Here is a 21,503-nt window from a genome sequence, read left to right on the forward strand (position 1 = left end):
CTAGACAAGTCAGTTAAGAAGAAATGTGTATTTACAATGATGGCCTACCGGGGAGCAGTGGGTTAACTGCCTTTTTCAGGGCCAGAACGAGAGATTTTTACCTTGTCAGCTCGGGGATTCGATCCAGCAGCCTTTTGGTTACTGGCCCAACAATCTAAACACTAGGCTACCTGCCGCCCCAATCTGCAGCAACTGCGTGATGCCATCACATCAGCATGGACCAACATCCCTGTGCCCAAAGAATTCAGGCTGTTTTGGAGGCAAATGGGTGGTCCGACCAGGTACTAGATGGCTGTACCTAATAAACTGTCCTGTGAGCGTAGAATGTAGATTCGTCCTCTTCTACCAAGGATTTTGCCTTCCCTGTGACTTGATAGCATCACTATCTCCATCATAGTGGGTTACCAAGGGAACTGGGTGAGCCATTTGAAATGGAAGGTGCACATATGAACGGAAATGGGGGTGACATATAGCCTCACACAATCACCAGATTCACATTCTAGACAAGCCTAGAATTATACGTTCACAGGGTAAACACATTTTAGTTCCATTGTCCCTGTTAGCTGGGTGTGTGAGCGTGATTGTGTGTGTCTGTGCGTGCGTGCCAGTGTAGGTGTTTGGATCTGAGATGTGGCAATACAGCAGCCTCTCATTCAGTCAGAGTGCTACATCTCCTTCATTCCTTTAGTCCTTCAGGCCAATCACTAGAAGAAAAGCAGAGGAGAGCTTGCTAGCAATCCAAACCGCCCACGTTTTTCTTTCCCCATTTAGCTCAAGGCTATTCATCCTTACATCCAATATGAAAATATACGTTTTGAACATCTCTGAGAGTTTACCTTGAAAATGCATAATCTTTATTATAGGGAGAGTGAGATGGTACAATATGGTCATACAACAGCCTTGAACAATAAGATAGTTGTTCCCCGCCCCACTTCTTTCTGCTGGTGTGACCTCTGTTGTTGTGTATCGCCGTGAGGATGGAGAGGTCTCACACCTTTTCTCCATGTGGGGACGGCGTCCCCATGGCAACCCTCCTTCAGGTGCCCTTGAATTAAGTACTGAGGAGCTGAGCCCCCCCCCAACCCCTGTACACACACAGACACAAACACACACACCCCTGAGGCTGCCCCCACCCCTCCCGTGCTGACTTTGTCAATATGGCTTTCCTCTAGAGGTAGCTCTTCCCTCTCCATCTCTCTCAGCCGCTTTCTCAGTCGTACAACTGGACGTACACGTAGAATAAGTCTTCTCTTGACATCTCTATTCATCTTTATCTCATCTTTCGCTCTTCCCTTCTTCACTTCTCTTTCTTGCTCCTCCCTTTGTTCCATTCTCTACCTCTCTCCCTTTCTCTCCTCATTCCTTCTGTCTCTTTATACCTCCCTCCCTCCCTCACTCCCTTCCATCCCTCCCTTTCTTTCCTGCTCAATACAATAGCCTCCTTTGTGCGGTGTTTGAGTGAAGAGGATACCTGGGGCAGTGCCTGCTGTTTGACTACAGTGTATGCGTTAGCAGCACTGTTTGCTTATGGGCGTGCCACATACATGCTGATGACCCAGCAACACTTCCAGGCAGGCAGCACTGCGGCTACACCAGCTCCAGCTCTGTGCACTCATCCTGGGGGAGAACTCTGGGCCACGGCCCCTACGGCTGGTCCTGTTGTCACGGCTTCTGGTGATATTGAGAAGGAGAGGCGTTTGATAATCACCACGGTATGAGGTCAGGTGGAGGGGACAGTGAGCTCAGCCCGTAGGGACAGAGGTACGGCCCTCCCTTTCAGAAGGCAGACGAGTATTCTTGATTCTATTCTCCCCATTGCTCTGCAGGGCTGAGGCATACACACAGAGACAATCAGACACGCACACACACACTGGCGGAGGAGGAGAAAGGACACCTACGAAACCCTGGCCATTGTAGATAAGGCTTGTTGGTTTGACATTTGCAATCTTTTTTTTTCTCTCTCCACCTTACCGATTGTGTGTCTGTGAAAGAGGCCAACACAAGCGGGTCAAACCGAACCGTTTCAAAGGCTGACAAGTACTGTATGTAAACAGGCGTGTGTCATCAACTCGAGGCAATTCAACGAGATTGGCGTGTTACGGACTATATCTTTTGAAAGTAGTACAGCATGTTATCTGCATTCGTACCCAACCCAAACCCTTTAATTTGGCTTGAGCGCTTTTCCCCAAGTGGACCTTTGTGAGTGTATTATTAGGCAGTGGGTGTTCAAGCAGCACTTGATGAGGACACCTATTGTACACCAGGGGATGTGTGCTACCTCAAGCCCTCTCAAAACAGATGGTCCTCCGGAGTACCCTTACTATCCACGCAGTCAACACTCGCTCGCCCGGCACACACAAGCATGCTGTATAGTATAATGGTGTGCAGTAGATACTCAATACACAGCCTTCAGAAAGTATACACACCCCTTGACCTTTTTAATATTTTTTTTATTTATTATTATTAACCCAACAACCCTCTTCAGAGGACAAATATATTTTTGTTTTCTTACAGCTTTTCTGCTACATATACATATACTTTACATGTATATGTACAGTGGGGGGAAAAAGTATTTGATCCCCTGCTGATTTTGTACGTTTGCCCACTGATAAAGAAAAGATCAGTCTATAATTTTAATGGTAGGTTTTTTTGAACAGTGACAGACAGAATAACAGCAAAAATATCCAGAAAAACGCATGTCAAAAATGTTATACATTGATTTGCATTTTAATGAGGGAAATAAGTATTTGACCCCCTCTCAATCAGAAAGATTTCTGGCTCCCAGGTGTCTTTTATACAGGTAACGAGCTGAGATTAGGAGCACACTCTTAAAGAGAGTGCTCCTAACGGAAGCTTGTTACCTGTAAAAAAGACACCTGTCCTCAGAAGCAATCAATCAATCAGATTCCAAACTCTCCACCATGGCCAAGACCAAAGAGCTCTCCAAGGATGTCAGGGACAAGATTGTAGACCTACGCAAGGCTGGAATTCGCCAAGCAGCGCCAAGCAGCTTGGTGAGAAGGTGACAACATTTGGTGCGATTATTCGCAAATGGAAGAAACACAAAAGAACTGTCAATATCCCTCGGCCATGCAAGATCTCACCTCGTGGAGTTGCAATGATCATGAGAACGGTGAGGAATCAGCCCAGAACTAGACGGGAGGATCTTGTCAATGATCTCAAGGTAGCTGGGACCATAGTCACCAAGAAAACAATTGGTAACACACTACGCCGTGAAGGACTGAAATCCTGCAGCACCCGCAAGGTCCCCCTGCTCAAGAATACATATACATGACCGTCTGAAGTTTGCCAATGAACATCTGAATGATTCAGAGGACAACTGGTGAAAGTGTTGTGGTCAGATGAGACCAAAATGGAGCTCTTTGGCATCAACTCAACTTGCCGTGGTTGGAGGAGGAGGAATGCTGCCTATGACCCCAAGAACACCATCTCCACCGGAAACATTATGCTTTGGGGGTGTTTTTCTGCTAAGGGGACAGGCCAACTTCACCGCATCAAAGGGACGATGGACGGGGCCATGTACCATCGAATCTTGGGTGAGAACATCCTTCCCTCAGCCAGGGCATTGAAAATGGGTCGTGGATGGGTATTCCAGCATGACAATGACCCAAAACACACGGCCAAGGCAACAAAGTAGTGGCTCAAGAAGAAGCACATTAAGGTCCTGGATTGGCCTAGCCAGTCTCCAGACCTTAATCCCATAGAAAATCTGTGGAGGGAGCTGAAGGTTCGAGTTTCCAAACGTCAGCCTCGAAACCTTAATGACTTGGAGAAGATCTGCAAAGAGGAGTGGAACAAAATCCCTCCTGAGATGTGTGCAAACCTGGTGGCCAACTACAAGAAACGTCTGACCTCTGTGATTGCCAACAAGGTTTTTGCCACCAGGTACTAAGTCATATTTTGCAGAGGGGTCAAATACTTATTTCCCTCATTAAAATGCAAATCATTTTATAACATTTTTGACATGCGCTTTTCTGGATTTTTTTGTTGGTATTCTGTCTCTCACCGTTCAAATAAACCTACCATTAAAATTATAGACTGATGATTTCTTTGTAAGTGGGCAAACGTACAAAATCAGCAGGGGATCAAATACTTTTTTCCAGTGAAAAGAAGGAAGCTTGTACAGAATAAATATATTCAAAAAAATACATCCTGTTTGCAATAAGGCACTAAAGTAATACTGCAACAAAAAAAAATCCTGAATACAGTGTTATGTTTGGGGCAAATCCAACACAGTACCACTCTTCATATTTTCAAGCATGCTGGTTGCTGCTTCATGTTATGGGTATGCTTGGAGTTTTTTAGGATAAAAAGAAACGGAATAGAGCTAAGCACAGTCAAAACCCTAGAGAAAAACTTGGTTCAGTCAGCTTTCCAACAGACACTGGGAAACAAATTCACCTTTCAGCAGGACAATAACCTAAAACACAAAGCCAAATATACCCTGGAGTTGCTCACCAAGATAACATTGAAGGTTCCTGAGTGGCCTAGTTACAGTTTTGACTCGTCTTGAAAATCTATAGCGAGACTTGAAAATGACTGTCTAGCAATGATCAACAACCAACTAGACAGAGCTTGAAGAATTGTTTGAAGAATATTGGCCAAATATTGTACAATCCAGGGTGTCAAAGCTTTCTGGGTAAGGCTCTTAGAGACCTACCCAGAAAGATTCACAGCTGTAATCAATGCCAAAGGTGATTCTAACATGTATTGACTCAGGGGGTTGAATACTTATCTCATCAAGATATATTAGTGTTTTATTTTCCATTAATTAAAATAAAAAAAAACATTTTCTTCCACTTTGACAGAGTATTTTGTGTAGATCGTTGGCAAAAAAATACAATTAAATCCATTTTAATCCCACTTTGTAACACAACAAAATGTGGACAAAGTCAAGGGTGTGAATACTTTCTGAAGGCGCCGTCGCATCTGTACTTGTGCCTCCATGCCGTGTAAGTATGTGTGCGTGAGTGCATGTGTGTGTATATCTCATAGTGATTTTGTTTCCCATAGCTGTCAGCTTTAGGCCTCAGGCTGCTGTGAACCCACTGAGTTTGTCCGTGTTCACTGTGCTTCTAGCTGTGGCTCGTTGCTGCAGACGGAAGGCTATTTTGTAGGTAAGGTCAGGTACCCAGCAGGACCACAGACAGGCGCTGCATGATCATAGATGCAACCTGCAATGACAGTAACATGTCGCCCTAACGGGAACATTTGCTGATTGGTTCCATGAGCCTCGTTATGAGACCATATGAACGTCTGTGGTGGCTGACATTCATCAGCAACCCAAGCAGCTCTTTCTACCCCGTAGCCATCTACCTAGCTAGCTCCTCTGTTTGAATTGATTTCCCCTGTCTTTCTTTCTTTCACATTAGGCCTGACAGGAAATAAGGTGTCATACATCCCCACTGGGACCAGAGAATGCTGCTGCCAGGTGTACCCATTCATAGCTTTTCTATTAAAACCGGGGAGTGAGTGAAAGAGGCAGAGGCAGAGAGAGAGCACTTTGCCCAGCGAAGGTGCTGTGTAGAGGTGCTAAGGATCCTCTCAGACAAAGTTTTGATCAATGCCCTGCCCAACCAGCCCCGCCGCTGCCGTTCACTGGCTGCTCATCATGTCACGCTGCGGCGCCACAGAATGGAAATAACTTTCAGATTGTTATTATTTGCAACTGGTACATCAGTCTTTGGGTGATTTGGTGGCTCCCCGAACACCAGCCTCCTTGTTTTCTTGTTTCAGACGGAAGGAAAAGGTGATTTTGACACACACTACATGCAAATGTTTTCTATGACAGTTGACCATGTTGACAAATAAAATGTTTTTTATGACAGTTGACCATGATGACAAATAGAATGGTCTTCTATGACAGTTGACCATGACGACAAATAGAATGGTCTTCTATGACAGTTGACCATGATGACAAATAGAATGGTCTTCTATGACAGTTGACCATGACGACAAATAGAATGGTCTTCTATGACAGTTGACCATGACGACAAATAGAATGGTCTTCTATGACAGTTGACCATGACGACAAATAGAATGGTCTTCTATGACAGTTGACCATGATGACAAATAGAATGGTCTTCTATGACAGTTGACCATGATGACAAATAGAATGGTCTTCTATGACAGTTGACCATGATGACAAATAGAATGGTCTTCTATGACAGTTGACCATGATGACAAATAGAATGGTCTTCTATGACAGTTGACTATGACGACAAATAGAATGGTCTTCTATGACAGTTGACCATGATGACAAATAGAATGGTCTTCTATGACAGTTGACCATGATGACAAATAGAATGGTCTTTTATGTAATGGTGGATGGATTCAATGTTACATATTACACCATGTTCATTATTCATATAGGGAACGTAATGGTACCACACTTCCTTCATAAAGCACCATGGCGAAGGGATGGCTGTGTCAAAATGGCTGCCCTCCTAGAAAGTGTCTTCTTCGTAGATTCCTCAATGGTGAACTGCCCACGTAGGCACCATGCATGTCTTTCTGTGGGGATTCATTTAAAGTGGTGGAGGTGGAGGACATGGTGGCCTTGTAGTGTGAGGTCCTCCTCTCATCCCGTTCCCAGCAGTCCCGGCGAGGAACTTGAAAGCAGCACCGCCAAGTGCAGGGAGGTGGCAGAGTGAGAGAAGAGCGAGCATAGAGCTGCCTCTCTATTTTGTAGCGCGCCGGGCCGGGTGCGTCGGCATTGAAAAGCAAGGGCCAGATCTTCAGAGGGCGCAGTGATGTAATGAGCATCCGGCTAGATATTAAAGTTGCCGCGGCTTGGGCCTAGCTCTGAGGATTTGTGTCTCTGCTGGGACCCCTCGCCATTAATAAGCAAAGTGGCTTGTATTATGCATGGCTGCTGCTTTGAAAAAGCCCCCCCCCCTTTCCCCAAGGCTGTAGGGTTTAGGAGCTGGCGCTTCATCAGCTACTGCTACTATTCTTACTTCCCTATTTTCTTTCTTTCCCCCTCTTTCTTTCCTCTCGGTCCTTTAGATCACAGTTTGATTCTGTTTTTTAAGCTTTTCTGGTGAGAAATAAAATGTAAAAATCCCAGTTGTTGTTGTGTTGTTGTTTCCTTGTTTGGCTTAGCTGTGGTTATATTTATCAACTTCCCAAAGGGGAGCAGCTTTTTAGGAATCCAGCCGACGAGTTCCCAGGCAAAACAAGCTCAGACAGCCAGAAAATCCTAGTCTTGTTCACGGTCCAAAATGTTACTGTTCAGGTTATGAGGCGGACTTAGAGGTGCTGTTTTTTGAACTCTGGATGATGTAATTGGTTATTCCTATGGAGATGGGCTGACACATTCCAATGCAGAAAAAGAACAAAGGTGTCACACCTGTCGGAAGGAGCGGACCAAAACGCAGCGTGTTGAGTGCTCATCTTCTTTTATTTAGATAAGGTGAACACTTAAACAAAATATAATACAACGACATACGACAGTTCCGTAAGGCACACGGACTATACGTAAAAACAACCACCCACAAACCCAAAGGAAAAAACAGGCTGCCTAAGTATGGCTTCAAATCAGAGACAACGAAACACACCTGCCTCTGATTGGAAACCATACTCGGCCACACATAGAAAATGAACATAGCAAATGAAAACTAGAACAAATCCCCATGATACAAACCAACCCCAAAACACACCAAAACAACACCCCCTGCCACGCCCTGACCATACTACAATGATAAATGACCCCTTTTACTGGTCAGGACGTGACAGTACCCCCCCCCCCCCCCCCCGAAAGTGCAGACCCCAACTGCACCTCAAAACAAAAAAAAACACAAGAACAACCCCGAACCTAAAGGGAGGGAAGGGAGGGTGGCCACCGTCAACGACGGTTCCTGTGCTACACCCCCCCTTCGCCAATCCTCCCACTACGGAGGTGGCTCTGGCTCTGGGCGTAGCTCCCGTTCTGAAGACTCTGGGCTGCAGACCACCACTGAAGGCTCTTGGCTGCAGACCACCGCTGAAGGCTCTTGGCTGCAGACCACCGCTGAAGGCTCTTGGCTGCAGACCACCGCTGAAGGCTCTTGGCTGCAGACCACCGCTGAAGGCTCTGGGCTGCAGACCACCGCTGAAGGCTCTGGGTTGCAGACCACCGCTGGAGGCTCCGGACTGGGAGGTGTCGCTGGAGGCCCCGGACTGGGAGGCGTCGCTGGAGGCCCCGGGCTGAGAGGCGTCGCTGGAGGCCCCGGGCTGAGAGGCGTCGCTTGAGGCCCCGGGCTGAGAGGCATCGCTGGAGGCCCCAGGCTGAGAGGCCCCCGTCCTGGCTGAATGGTCACTGTAGCCCGGCACGGGCGGAGCTCTGGCACAGGGCGAACTGGGCTGTGCTGGAGAGTCAGGGCTGCCGTGCGTAGAGCAGGCGCAGGGTAAGCTGGACCGAGGAGACGCACTGGCGGCCAGATGCGCTGAGCAGGCACACTCCTTCCTGGCTGAGTGCCAACTCTAGCACGGCAACGCTGCGGAGACCGTAACGACCGCACCGGACTGTGCGTGCGGATGGGAGAGAGAGTGCGCATCACCCCGTAATGCATCGCTCGACCCTCTGCCCGCCTGCTCAGTCGTGCCCTCTCCGCCAGTACCTCCTTCCGGAATCTCGCGTCAAGCTCCGTGCTTGACTCCATGACTGGCATCGGTTTGCTCCACGGCTCTCTCCTGAAGGCACGGGAAGTTAGGTCAGGGTTCCCCCCTGACCTAGCCAAACTACCCGTATGCCCCCACCCAAAAATATTTTTGGGGGCTGCCTCTCAGCCTCCTTCCTGACGTTCCAGCCGTTCCTCACAGTAACGCCGCTCCGCCTTCACTACCTCTATCTCCTCCGGCGGGCGGTGATACTCTCCAGGTCGCCTCCAGGGTCCTTTCCCGTCCAGGATTTCCTCCCAGGTCCAGGACTCCAGATACCTCTCCTGTTGCTCCCTTCCACGCTGCTTGGACCTTCGTCGGTGGGTGGTTCTGTCACACCTGTCGGAAGGAGCGGACCAAAACGCAGCGTGTTGAGTGCTCTTCTTTTATTTAGACAAGGTGAACACTTAAACAAAATATAACACAACGACATACAACAGTTCCGTATGGCACACGGACTATTCATAAAAACAACCACCCACAAACCCAATTGAAAATACAAAGCGTCCTTGGTATGGCTTCAAATCAGAGACAATGAAAGACGCCTGCCTCTGATTGGAAACCATACTCGGCCACACATAGAAAATGAACATAGAAAATGAAAACTAGAACAAATCCCCATGAAACAAACCAACCCCAAAACACACCAAAACAACACCCCCTGCCACGCCCTGACCATACTACAATGACAAATGACCCCTTTTACCGGTCAGGACGTGACAAAGGGAGAGAGTACATGAAGAAAGAAAGAGTTGTACGAAATACTAATGGCGAGATGCTGCTGCTTGATATATTTTATTCTGGTGTCCTAATAGGTCATCAGTGGGTTTTATCTCATCTTAACTCTATGACAAAGTACATATAAAGATACTCATTTTTAATTGGTCTTACTGGTAGTAGTGTCAGCTGTTGTACAGTAATAGTGATTGATGACGATATAGAGTATTTGCTGGTTATGCTTGGTAAGAAATGATTGTTAGCTTGCTTGGTTCATTAGCCCTCCTGCTCTGCCAGGCAGCAGTGTTTCTGGGCAAGGCTTTGTTGTCTCTGCCGTGCATCTCCTAACAGATGTTGTGTTACCTGAGTGATGCTCCTCCTTTTCTGTCCTGTCCCTCTTCAATGCTCTAATCGCCGTGCGGGCCGTTAAAGGAAAACTCCACTCAAAACTATCTTATGTTCTTTTTTTTTTCATTTGTCCACAGTCCCAAAATGTTGTGCATTTCAGCAGTCAAGTTTAGAAGAGATTGGAAAACACGTCACCGTGACGACGTGACAGGTGACACTTGTGCTTGTTGAAAACTTGTCTGCTGACATGTGAAACATTGGGGCTTGTTGTTTAACTACTCCCATACTAAGACACTATTTCTCATCATCCCACAATTCATTGGGAAATTGCATCCATGTATTTTCGATGTTGTAATATTATTAAGTTACGCTAGAGTTCACTGACTGTGTGCCCAAGGGATGGAATGGGATGCCGATAGCGATTTCCACCTGGGTTAGTTCTTCCTGGTTATTAGGAATGTGAGTCTCGATGGCGCTGGATAGGATATTGGAATTTTGATCTTATTCTTTATGTGATACAGGTTTCTCAGTTCAATTATATGACTGTATGTATGTGGTATAGGTACAGTATATAGTCTATATAGTGCATATGACTACTGATGTTGGTGTGCCACAGCTAGCCAACATTTCCCTTCTGCAGTTGTCTGTGAAACACCCCCACAGAGAGACATGTAACCTAGAAAATGGAGCCATCTAAGAAGTAGACAGACTATATCCCCTGCTGCCTCGCCCACGCAAAGTCACACACACAACACAAACATACATGCACACACACACACACACACACACACACACGCAAGTCTATGAGACACACGCACACACAAACACAAACACATTTTGTAGCTGAACAGGGGATGTGGAAAGAAAACCATCAGAAGCTGGCTTCTCCGTCTGAGACATCTGTGTCAGGGCTCTGATGACTGACAGACAGTCTCTGAATCCATCACACTGAAAACCCCCCTCATTCGCTGCTGCCGCCTGCCACTAACGTGCCAGCAAGTCATCTGCTCAGAACAGCACACTGTGCTCAAATCAGAGGGAGGAAGGGACAAAGAGGAGGAGGAGAAGGGGAGGGGGGCAGATGAATTGAGGCAGCGGAGGAAGGAGAGAGATATGCACAGTAGGAGGTGGGGAAGGAGGGAGGAAGAGGGGGAGGGAGAGGGATGCAGAGAGAAAGATGAAGTCGGCAGTACAGTGCGTTTGAGGCCGTCTAGCTCATCCTCTAACCCAGTGTTTCCCAAACTCCATTTTGGTTCAAATAATCAAAGGTTGGTGATGAGTTGGTTATATGAATCAGTTGTGTAGTGCTAGGGACAAACCAACACGTGTACCAGGGGGAGGGATCGAGTTTGGGAAACCCTGATCTAACATACAGAGCAGTATGACACACTGCTCTGTATCCACCACACTGCTCTGTATCCACCACACTGCTCTGTATCCACCACACTGCTCTGTATCCCCAGGCGCCGATGACGTGGATGCCGATTATGGCAGGCCCCCACACCTCTCTGATTCAGAGGGGTTGGGTTAAATGCGGAACTGCTCTGTATCCACCACTCCCTGGGATCCATAGGACCCTGCTCTGAGCACTGAAGCCCCACTCGGACCCACTGTTCAAGGCCACAATGCCTCAGCCTCTTCCTTCAGAGCTCCACTCCATCGTGTTACCGATCAGGAGAATACATCTTGGAGGAGTGCTTGGATTTTTTCCCTTTCTGAAAGGTGCTAGTCTAAAACCCTAGCTATGGAAATGGTATTCACCCATCAAGCACACCTAGATAATGCAGACATAATTGACCATGTAGACATCTTGGAGATATCTCCATCTCAATTTGAAAATGTAGCATTAGATCGCTGCTCTGCCTTTTGGCTAAGATCAAGTGTAGTATCTTCTTATCAATTTAATATCTGATACGTCCCCCATCGGTGGACTACATATTAAATGCTCCCGAGTGGCGCAGCGGTCTAAGGGACTGCATCTCGGTGCAAGAGGTGTCACTACAGGCCCTGGTTCGATTCCAGGCTGTATCACAACGGGCTGTGATCAGGAGCCCCATAGGGTGGCCCACAATTAGCTCAGTGTCGTCTGCGTTAGGGTTTGGCCGGGGTAGGCCGTCATTGTAGATAAGAATTAGTTCTTAACTTGCTTGTCTAGTTAAATAATGGTTCAATATTTTCTCCAAAGCATACACTGACTGCTAACACAGACATGGGTGTAGACCGTGTATCGACATGTGATGCTAAGGCTTTTAACACAACCAGATATACAATATACAGTAGCCTAAAAGGTGCTCATAGGATTACTATAGAGAAGTAGTGTGGCACGACCGGGTCAATATTCACTCAGACAGCACTAGTGATAGCGATAACTTGGGAGGCTGTAAAATAGATTGGTGCTGTATGATGATGCTAAGGGAAAGGGGGATACCTAGTCAGTTGTACAACTGAATGCCTTCAACTGAAATGTGTCTTCCTCATTTAACCCCTCTGAATCAGAGAGGTGTGGGGGCCTGCCATAATCGGCATCCACGTCATCGGCGCCTGGGGAACAGTGGGTTAACTGGCTTGCTCAGGAGCAGAACGACAGATTGTTTACTTGTCAGCTCGGGGATTCGATTCAGCAACCTTTCGGTTACTGGCCCAACGCTCCTACCCGCCAGGCTACCTGCCGCTAAGGCGCCAGGGGGTGAAGGGGATCCTATTGGGAATAGTACAGTGGTGCCCTGGCGTCTTCCTATACTTACGAAAGGAGACGTGTCTTTAATCTGTCTGGGACGATAACCGTTATGTCTGCTTTATCTAAGCGGGGGAGACGGAGAAGAAAAAGCTTATCAAATGGCCTGTATGTAAGGCAAATCGCTCCGTCTTCCCTCTCTAAAGCTTACGCCCTCCTCCTCCTACTCTTCCTCCTCTGTGCTACTACTGTGCTCTTATTGGGTGGAAGAGAATTGACCGCCAATGGGCAAAGTCTGTTGGCGGGATAAGCGGCTCAGAGTGGCAGTAAATCAGGAAGCAGACATTTGAGGCTCTCAAGTCTCACAGTATCCTCCTAGCTGGCTTCACTGATCATTAGGATGCAAATGAAAAAACTTGACTTGTTAATGCTTGTTTATGCTCGAGGTCTAAATACCTATTTTCTCTCCCTTCTCTGATTATTCTCTCTCTCCCTCGATCCCCCCTTTGCCCAAATTGAAACGGGCATCTAACATTTTCTCTAAACACTGGGAAATTCACATTTAATGTGATTCTCAACAGTAATTTGGGCCTCTCTAAGCATTTTTCTATTAAACTTGTATGTGGTGTCTTAGAAAAGCTTGGGGCCGCCCACAGTAGCACAGCACATTGCTGTTGTATATTCATCGAGCCGTGGTGACGAGTGGCCAACACGGTGAACTCTGATGATCCTACTGTCCAGATGTGATGATGTTATCTCCACCTTATCCAGTATTGGCTCCTAGAACAATGGGGATCAATAGTCTCTTGTTCTTTGGCGATACGATTGATGCAGTACTTCACAATTGTCTTTTAACACGCATATCTTATTGGAGCAAGATGTACTCTGGGAAAGGTAAGGAAGTCTGAGGAATAAGTAAACCCGAGGTCCTTCAGAATGGCTTTGCCCCTTTACATTTCTAGCTCAGGTGAGATGGATTGCTAGCGACTAGCGTAACAGCTAATTACTACCCAAACAAACAGCTTCCATCTGGGCTTGATTTCTCAGACGCTGTCAGCCGACGTCTACCCCTCTGTCTGGCTCCTTGAAACATGGCCCCGTCTGGGGACCGACGACACTCAGCAGCCATGATTTATTGCCCTTTTTAGCCCTTATCGGTGCTTCCTGCGGCACTTTACCTCGTCTTCCTCTTGATTAACATCTCTCCCTTGTTGTGGTGCTTGGTTTTTTTACCACCCATTCTTCTTTTAGAGTGGGGTTGGTGAAGAGAGAAGCGTGAGAGCGAGTGAGCGAGCAAGGGGGTTGATAGTTTGGGTGATTTGTGGCCCCTCTTGCGGGGGGGGGGGGGGGGTATGGGGGTCATCAGCTCCCCATCTCAACTCCCCCCGGTGAGGAAATGCGTTCCTTATCTGTCAGTCATCCGTCTTGCTGTGTCAGTTTCTCCCCCACCCTTGCTGTAGTATCTCAGACAAGTCAGGGAAGTTCCCAGCCCGCCAGCTATCTATCATACTACACTCACAGGTGCAGAGATTATGGTACACAGGCAACACTTAAGGGATTAAAGGGTACTACTGCAGTACTACAGTTTAGCCAGTTATGATTGGCTCTCGTGCTTATAAGTGTCAAGAGTCAATCCTATCCATGTTGTTGTAAGGCCACTGTTGTGCAACTGTAGAGCTTATAATTGAATTTCCGTTGCTAAACAAAATAAGGAACTCTTGAAAACAAGTGAGTCTTCTTATGAAAAGTCTATAACTGTATAGCTGTACTCATCCAATTTGGTGATACAAACCTTGCAATCAAAACTTTTGTTTCAGGCTACTGTGAGCTGATTGGCCCCTTGAAACCAGAAACATTTAGCGTGACTATCCTGATCCAATCAGAGAATGGCTTCTGACTGTATTGGCATGCAAATATGTAGCCATTTTTAGCTCTGGTTACAGGTAAAATTGATAAAAAATGAATTGAGAATAGACTACACTGCTGAGTACTCAGACAAGCTGAAAAGCATAGATCAGACTACAAATGCATCCTGCTCAGTGATTCGCTCCATTTAAACAATCATAAGAGACATAAGTGCCACACAACCCCGGTATTCACGTGCACTTTTCAAATGGCTTCCTAAGCGCAATTTGATTTGAGCTGTGTTCCCTTCCTGCCAAACCCATTTCCCATGTTAAATGCTGAAAGATTGCAAGCGTTTATCCCATTTGAAAATTATACACCTGCCCCAAATGAAAGGACTAGAGTTTATCAGAATTTCCCACCAGTCACATTAATTACATGGTGTCATTTTACTCCCAACTGTTGGTTATGCTCTGTCAAAGCTCAGCGCCAATTATAATTACACTCTGGCATGCAGGGAATTAGCAATGTCCACAAGCGGACGTCTGGGCGAACATCTGCAGTGGTAATGTGGACATAGAAGTGCTTCCTCAGCTTCTAATTGAAGTTCCAGGCCACATAACGAATGTATAGCTAATGTACAGTATGTATCTAAATGTGTACATTAGTATGTTCATTAAATTTACATTTAGCTTTCCCTGATAATGTTTGTATACTATGTGCTGGGAGTCTGTGGGTTTGTGTTTGAGGGCCCCCGTGATTCTGTGTCGCAGGAGGCCAGGTAGATGGAGAAGAAGAACGGAGGGGAGCGGAGAGATGCAGGGGAGAGAAAGCACTGTGATTTCTCTCTGTCTTCGCCACCGAGAGGTGACCTCTAACTCGGCGATATGAAGTGTCACGCAACATTACCTCCCCCTCGCCCAGACGCAATGGTTTATTTTTTGCGCCACGCCGCGGAGGGAAAACAATTCCTTTTCCTCTTTGATTAATGTCTGATACGTAGGCTGCCGGTACACAGGCAGGGGAGGCTGTGGAGAAAAGAAAAAAAGGTTTCCTTTCTTCTCTTCTCCCTCTCCCTTTCTCTCGAATGGTTCCCTGTATCAATTAGTCTTCCTGACTGAGTCTGCCCTACGACGGTCCATCCGTCCATCCGGTGACTGGGTCTGCCCTACGACGGTCCATCCGTCCATCCGGTGACTGGGTCTGCCCTACGACTGTCCATCCGTCCGTCCGTCCAGTATGGTGGTTAATTATCATGGTATGAGGGCCTGACTCCCACCCGTCCCAGTCTATCTCCCACCCAGCACGGGTGGTAATTACCTGTCAACCCCACACCATCAGATAACAACACTGACATTCCATTGGATAAAGTGTCTCGCTCTTAACCTTCAACGCTGATTCATAAAAAAAAATCATAGTGAGGAAGGAATAAGAATGTCAAATGTCATCGGTGGAGCTGGCTTTTAGGGGGTTTGGCGTGTCGTGTGTGATCTTAATCACACTTGGGCCCTTTGTGATGTGATGGTGGTCTGGCTGCGGTTTAATGGGGAGGAATGCCAGCGGTGACACTGTGACAGGCCGTCCCTGTGGAGGGAAGCTGCCAGAAGGATATCAACTCTGACATGTCAAAGGTACGGCGATGGGCTGACGACAGCGCAGGCAGTGGTGTCATTGATTGCTCTGCCTAGCGGGCCTGTCAAGTGACCGTGTCCACGCTGTTACGTGGCCATGCTGTTATACATTAGATACAAAGCCAACATTCTGGGGTCTGGGGGGCCAAGTAAACGACAACCCTGTAGTACGCACAGCCCTCTGCTGGGATGGCTTTCTGCAGAGAGACAGAAGGAGGGGGAGAGATGGAGGGTGAAACAGGAGGAGGGAGGGGGAAGACAGGAGGAGGGGGAGAAATGGAGGGGGAAGACAGGAGGAGGGGGAGAGATGGAGGGTGAAACAGGAGGAGGAAGACAGGAGGAGGGGGAGAAATGGAGGGGGAAGACAGGAGGAGGGGGAGAGATGGCGGGGGAAGGCAGGAGGAGGGGGAGAGATGGAGGGGGAAGACAGGAGGAGGGGGAGAGATGGAGGGGGATACAGAAGGAGGGGAGAGATAAAAAGTGTGAAAAAGTTGTCTGAGTGTTGAAAAGTAGCTTGAAAACTGAGCTGCGTGTACAGTAGTTGTGTGTGTGTGTGCGCACAAACGTGTGTATATGCCTACTTACGTGTTTCGGTGTGTGACGGAGTTCTGTTGCCAAACCCATTACGGAACCGTGCAGCACATCTTAAATTGCCATATTTTTGTCAAGGACTGCTCTCCTAAGCTCTTTTTTTTTTTTGAGGAGTGGAAACAGAAGGAAATTCATCATACACCGCAATGTGAAGTAGGCGGGGGAGGGAGCTGAAAAGGGGTGAATGGCCCTAGCAACCAGAATATCTGGCAAGGTGACTTTCAATCTCAAGAAAGTAGTGCTCGGCATTGAGAAATGATTGGCAGGGGAATATACATCCACCTTGCTCTTTCCGTATCAGAACGTTATTTGCCCAGGTATTAAATCCTTCAGCACCGTTTAATATATTGGTTACAGCTACGCAGGTTATGTTTGATTATCTTTTACTCATATTTGCACAAGGCACTCCCAAGTGAAGACGCTTCCACTTAATAAGGAAGCAAAAAAAGGGTTATAGCTAGATATAATACTAGCAATGTCCCTTGCTGAGCATCACCGCAGACCAAACCCACTCTTTAGTCTGAAGAAAATGCAGTAGATGCCAGAGACTGATCTAAAATAGAGGAATTCTTGGATTGGATACCTGACGAGAGACATTCATCTCTGGTTACAGGTAGAGATTGCCTTGCGGGGGATTACGATTGAGCAATCGTCTCTTGCGTCTTGGAAGGTCAACTGTTAGCATCCGCATTGGAGCCCGAAAGGACAAGTGACCAGCCGCCTACTGAGATAAGAGCAGAGAGACAGGGGGAGGAAGAATGGTGAGGAGGTATAGAGGCCAGGCAGAGGCAGGGGTGTCGGAAGAGGCAAACGTTAATTCTGTCTATCAGAGTTCCATGGCTTGAATGCAGCTCAAGAGAGTATGGCTTGTGGGGGGAGGGAGAGCGAGTGAGCACTTTGGTTCGAATCACTGTCATTACGCGGCGCGGCCTTGTTTGCAGGAGTGTAATCAGACAACACAGACATCAGCTAATATGTGATTTCTTTCATTAGCCACCAATGCAGCAACCTTTAAGGCTATTGATGTTTGTTTAGCGGGATGGCTTTTGTTGAATGGAAGGACTAAGGGACAGAGACCATATCCAGGGCGAGCTATCAGTCCCGTGGTTATTAACCAACGGAGGGGCGGATGAACAATGTTCTCTCTCTGAAAGCCGCTGTTTAGAAACCTTCCCTCATGGGCAATTGCAGGACTAGGAAAGGACAGATGGTGGAAAATGCTACTATTGTCTCTGTAATGTGGCATTGTATGCTGAGGATGACTTTATTACATGATCTGAATAGCCATTCAGCAGATGTTGTTAGCCAGAGAGACTCGCCTCACAGTCGGTGCAGTAACAGTCAGGAACATTTCTTGAGGCATTTGTGACGATTAACCCGGGGACTTTGCCACCATCTAAGCAACCAACACTCTCTATGCTCTGGACTCTGCTGAACAATGGCCAGCAGCCAGTTTCTAGGCCACCTGCTTGTGATTCGGTGGACTGAGCATGCGGATGCAGTAGAGGGAAGCGTCAGCTGTTTATCAGTATCTCGGTCCCAGCTTTGAAGCGTTTGCATGGACTTTGCCTTCCAGATGATAGAGGGGCGAACAGGCCATGGCTCTGGCCTGTCATGTGACCCAGACCATTACCCAATAGAACAGGACCCAGAGCCGGGGCAAAGGAGCCAACAAGCCCAGTAAATACGCTCCATTTTCTTCCTCATAACCCCCAATGTTATTACCTGGGCCTGCCTAACTGACTGACGCTTCTCTCAGTGTATAGTAGAGGCATAGTGAGATAGAGAGACCATTGGGCTGCCAAAGTACACCAGTGGTGGTCAGGGTGGAAAGTTAACACCAGCCACATGCCAAATGCGGGTAGATTTTAGCATTGACGGGTAAGAATATATTTTTCTCCAGACAGAATTTAGCGTTGGTGGGTGGTCACACAGACTGTGACTTTGTCCTCGTGTTTCTTGACTAGTTACACGTTTTGTTCACACGCTAGGTTGTTTTTCAATTTTACTTTCAGTTTTCGATCCACCACGGTCAGGATGGAGGTGTTGCCAACAGACGGGGGAGACCTGTGACAAAGTCCAGGGAGATGTGAGACCACGGGCGATGAGGGACGGGCAGAGGTTGGAGGAGCTTGTCGAGGGGTCTTGTTCTGTGCACAGACCGTGCAGGCAGTGACAAAGACGGCGAAGTCCGGAACCATGGCAGGCCACCAAAAGTGTTGTCGCATGAAAGCCAGGGGGCGCCGGGTGGAAGGCAAGCCTGGAGGATTAGGCCCACTCCAGGACAGCATCAGGCACAAACATCCGGTTATCTGGGCACCCCCAACCCCCAGGGTTTGGCTGGGACTGCTGCACCACCCGGACCTGTTTCCCAATACCCTAGCTAAGTGGCGTCGCCAAGCACGAGTTGGAAAGGATGGTCTCGGGCTCCGGGGTGGTAGCCGTGGGGTATAGCAGTGAGACAGGGCATCCGGCTTGACGTTCTTTAACCCCGGCTGGTAGGAGGGGGAAAAGTTGAACCGGGTAAACATTAGGGCCCATCTCGCCTGCCTGGAGTTGAGGTGCTTGGCGGTGCAGAGATACCCCAGGTTTTTGTGGTCGGTCAACACAATGAACGCATGTTCCGCCCCGTCGAGCCAGTGCCTCCATTCCTCCAATACCATCTTCACCATGAGAAGCTCCTGATTCCCCACATCGTAATTCCTCTCTGTGGCTGTTAGGCTGTGGGAGAAGAAGGCACAGGGAAGCAGCTTAAGGTCCAGGGCAGAACGCTGGAACAGAACAGCCCCTACTCCGACATCTGAAGCGTCGGCCTCCACCACGAACTGACGGGAAGGGTCCGGATGAACCAGGATCGGAGCCGCGGTGAAGCAGTGTTTAAGGTCCCGGAACACCCGGTCCGTGGCCATGGACCACGTGAATGGAACCTTGGTAGAGCTGAGGGCAGCCAGGGGGGAGGCCAGGGTGCTGTAACCCCGGATAAAGCGGCGATAAAAGTTGGTGAACACCAGGAAGCTTTGTAGCTGCACCTTGGACGTAGGTTGAGGCCAGTCCACCACCGCTTTCACCTTCTTCGGATCCATCATGACGCTCCCAGCAGAGATGATGTAGCCCAGAAAGGGAATGGTAGAGCGATGGATCTCGTACTTTTCCGCCTTAGTGAACAACTGAATCTCCAGAAGGTGCTGGAGAAACTGCCGGACATGGAGCACTTGTTCTTGGGGGGAGCGGAAGAAGCCGAGGATGTTCCCAATGTAGACAAAGATGAACCAGTTCAGCATGTCGCGGAGAATGTCATTCACCAGAGCCTGGAACACGGCAGGGGCATTGGTGATGCCAAAGGGCATGACCAGATATTCGTAGTGGCCGCTGGCCATGTTGAAGGCGGTCTTCCACTCGTCCCCCTCTCGTATCCACACTAGGTGGCAGGCGTTACGTAAATCCAGCTTGGAGAACACAGTGGCCCCCTGGAGCGACTTGAAGGCCGAGGAAATTAGTGGTAGTGGATAATGTTTCTTTACAGTGATGTCATTGAGTCCCCGGTAGTAAATGCACGGGCCTTGTCCTTCTTCTCCACAAAGAAGAATCATGCGCCAGCGGGAGAGGAAGAGGGACGGATAAATCCAGTAGCTAGGTTGTCCCCAATGTACTTCTTCACAGCCTTGGTTACAGGTCCCTACAGCGAGTACAGACGCCCACGGGGGGGCATGGTGCTATGGAGAAGGTCAATCCCTCAGTCATAGGGGCAGTGCAGCGGAAGGGAAGTGGCCCGGGACTTGCTGAACACCACCCAGGGATCCTGGTACTCCGCGGGAATGGTGGAGAGATCCGGAACCACCTCAGAGGACCCAAGAAGACATCCCGGGGCGGGTTGCGGACTCCAGCCCATGATGGCACCCGTAGACCAGTTGATGAGTGGGTTGTGTCGCTGGAGCCAGAAGAATCCCAAAACCACGGGGATCTGGGGGGACATGATGAGCAATTGATGAGTAGGAACTGAATGGTCTCGCTGTGATTCCCTGACACACGTAGGTTGATGGGAGTGGTGTTATGGGTGACCCGACCTATAGAGCATCCATCGAATGCTCTAACATCCACGGGAATGGAGAGGGGCTGAGGGGGGATGTTCAGCTCGGAAGCCAGTGTGGCATCCACAAAGCTCTCATTGGCCCAGAGTCAATGAGGAGCCAGAGAGATTTGGACTGGTTTCCCCACAGCCGAATGACATTAAAAGGGGTGCGAGTAAGGGAAGCAGAAAAGTTCCCCATATGGCCCACCAGAGTACTCGCTCCTACCGGTGAGCCTGGTCTTTTATCAGGCACGAGGACACAACATGACCAAACGTCTCGCAATACAGACACCTCCTTGTGCTGATCTGGAGTTGCCATTCTGCTGGCGACAGCCCAGTCCTGCCTAGTTGCATGGGCTCGGGAAACAGTGCCTCGGCTCTCCTCGGTGACGGAAATCTTGGGTGCTCACGGTCACAGGACCGCTGGGGACTTCCCGGATGACTCGGAGGCGAGGTGGAGTGCCTGGACGTGCGAGTGAAATCGAATTTCCTCTCCATCTGTCGTTCCCGCAATCGCCCATCGATGCGGATGGTCAAAGTGATGAGGGAGTCAAAATCTCCTCCGAGACGCTGTGCAGGAACATGTCGAACAGTGCTTCCGGGTTCCACGCACTCTCCGCTGCCAACGTACAGAAATCCACTGCATAGTTGGCCACAGTGCGGTCATCCTGCCGGAGCTGGATTAGCTTCCGGGCAGCTTCTCTCCCAGAGAACGGGGCATCAAAGACCTTCCTCATCTCTCCCACGAATCCCTCCAGGCTTGTGCATATGGCCGTTCCGGAGGAGGTAACCGGGGCTCCTGGGAAGGTGGAATGGCCGGTGGGGCGGCACTGCTAACCGCCGAATTGCTGAGGGGCGGTGGGGTTACCACCGTGGCAAGCTGCCCCCCCAGACGACCCGCTGAATTGCTCCAGCAGCATGTCCAACACCCGGTCATGGCACTCAGCCAGCGTTTGGACCCCTTCCA

The 21,503-nt window shown here is 48.6% G+C and overlaps 1 protein-coding gene and 1 pseudogene across 1 annotated transcript in view; both read left to right on the forward strand.

The window, feature by feature from the left end:
- LOC115199226 (neurexin-2-like) overlaps positions 1–21,503 on the forward strand; it is an 840,225-nt gene that overhangs the window by 708,493 nt on the left and 110,229 nt on the right. The window lies entirely within an intron of this gene.
- On the forward strand, positions 11,577–11,705 carry LOC115199288 (uncharacterized; annotated as a pseudogene).

This window comes from Salmo trutta, chromosome 8, assembly GCF_901001165.1.
Source record: "Salmo trutta chromosome 8, fSalTru1.1, whole genome shotgun sequence".
Lineage (NCBI taxonomy): Eukaryota > Metazoa > Chordata > Actinopteri > Salmoniformes > Salmonidae > Salmo > Salmo trutta.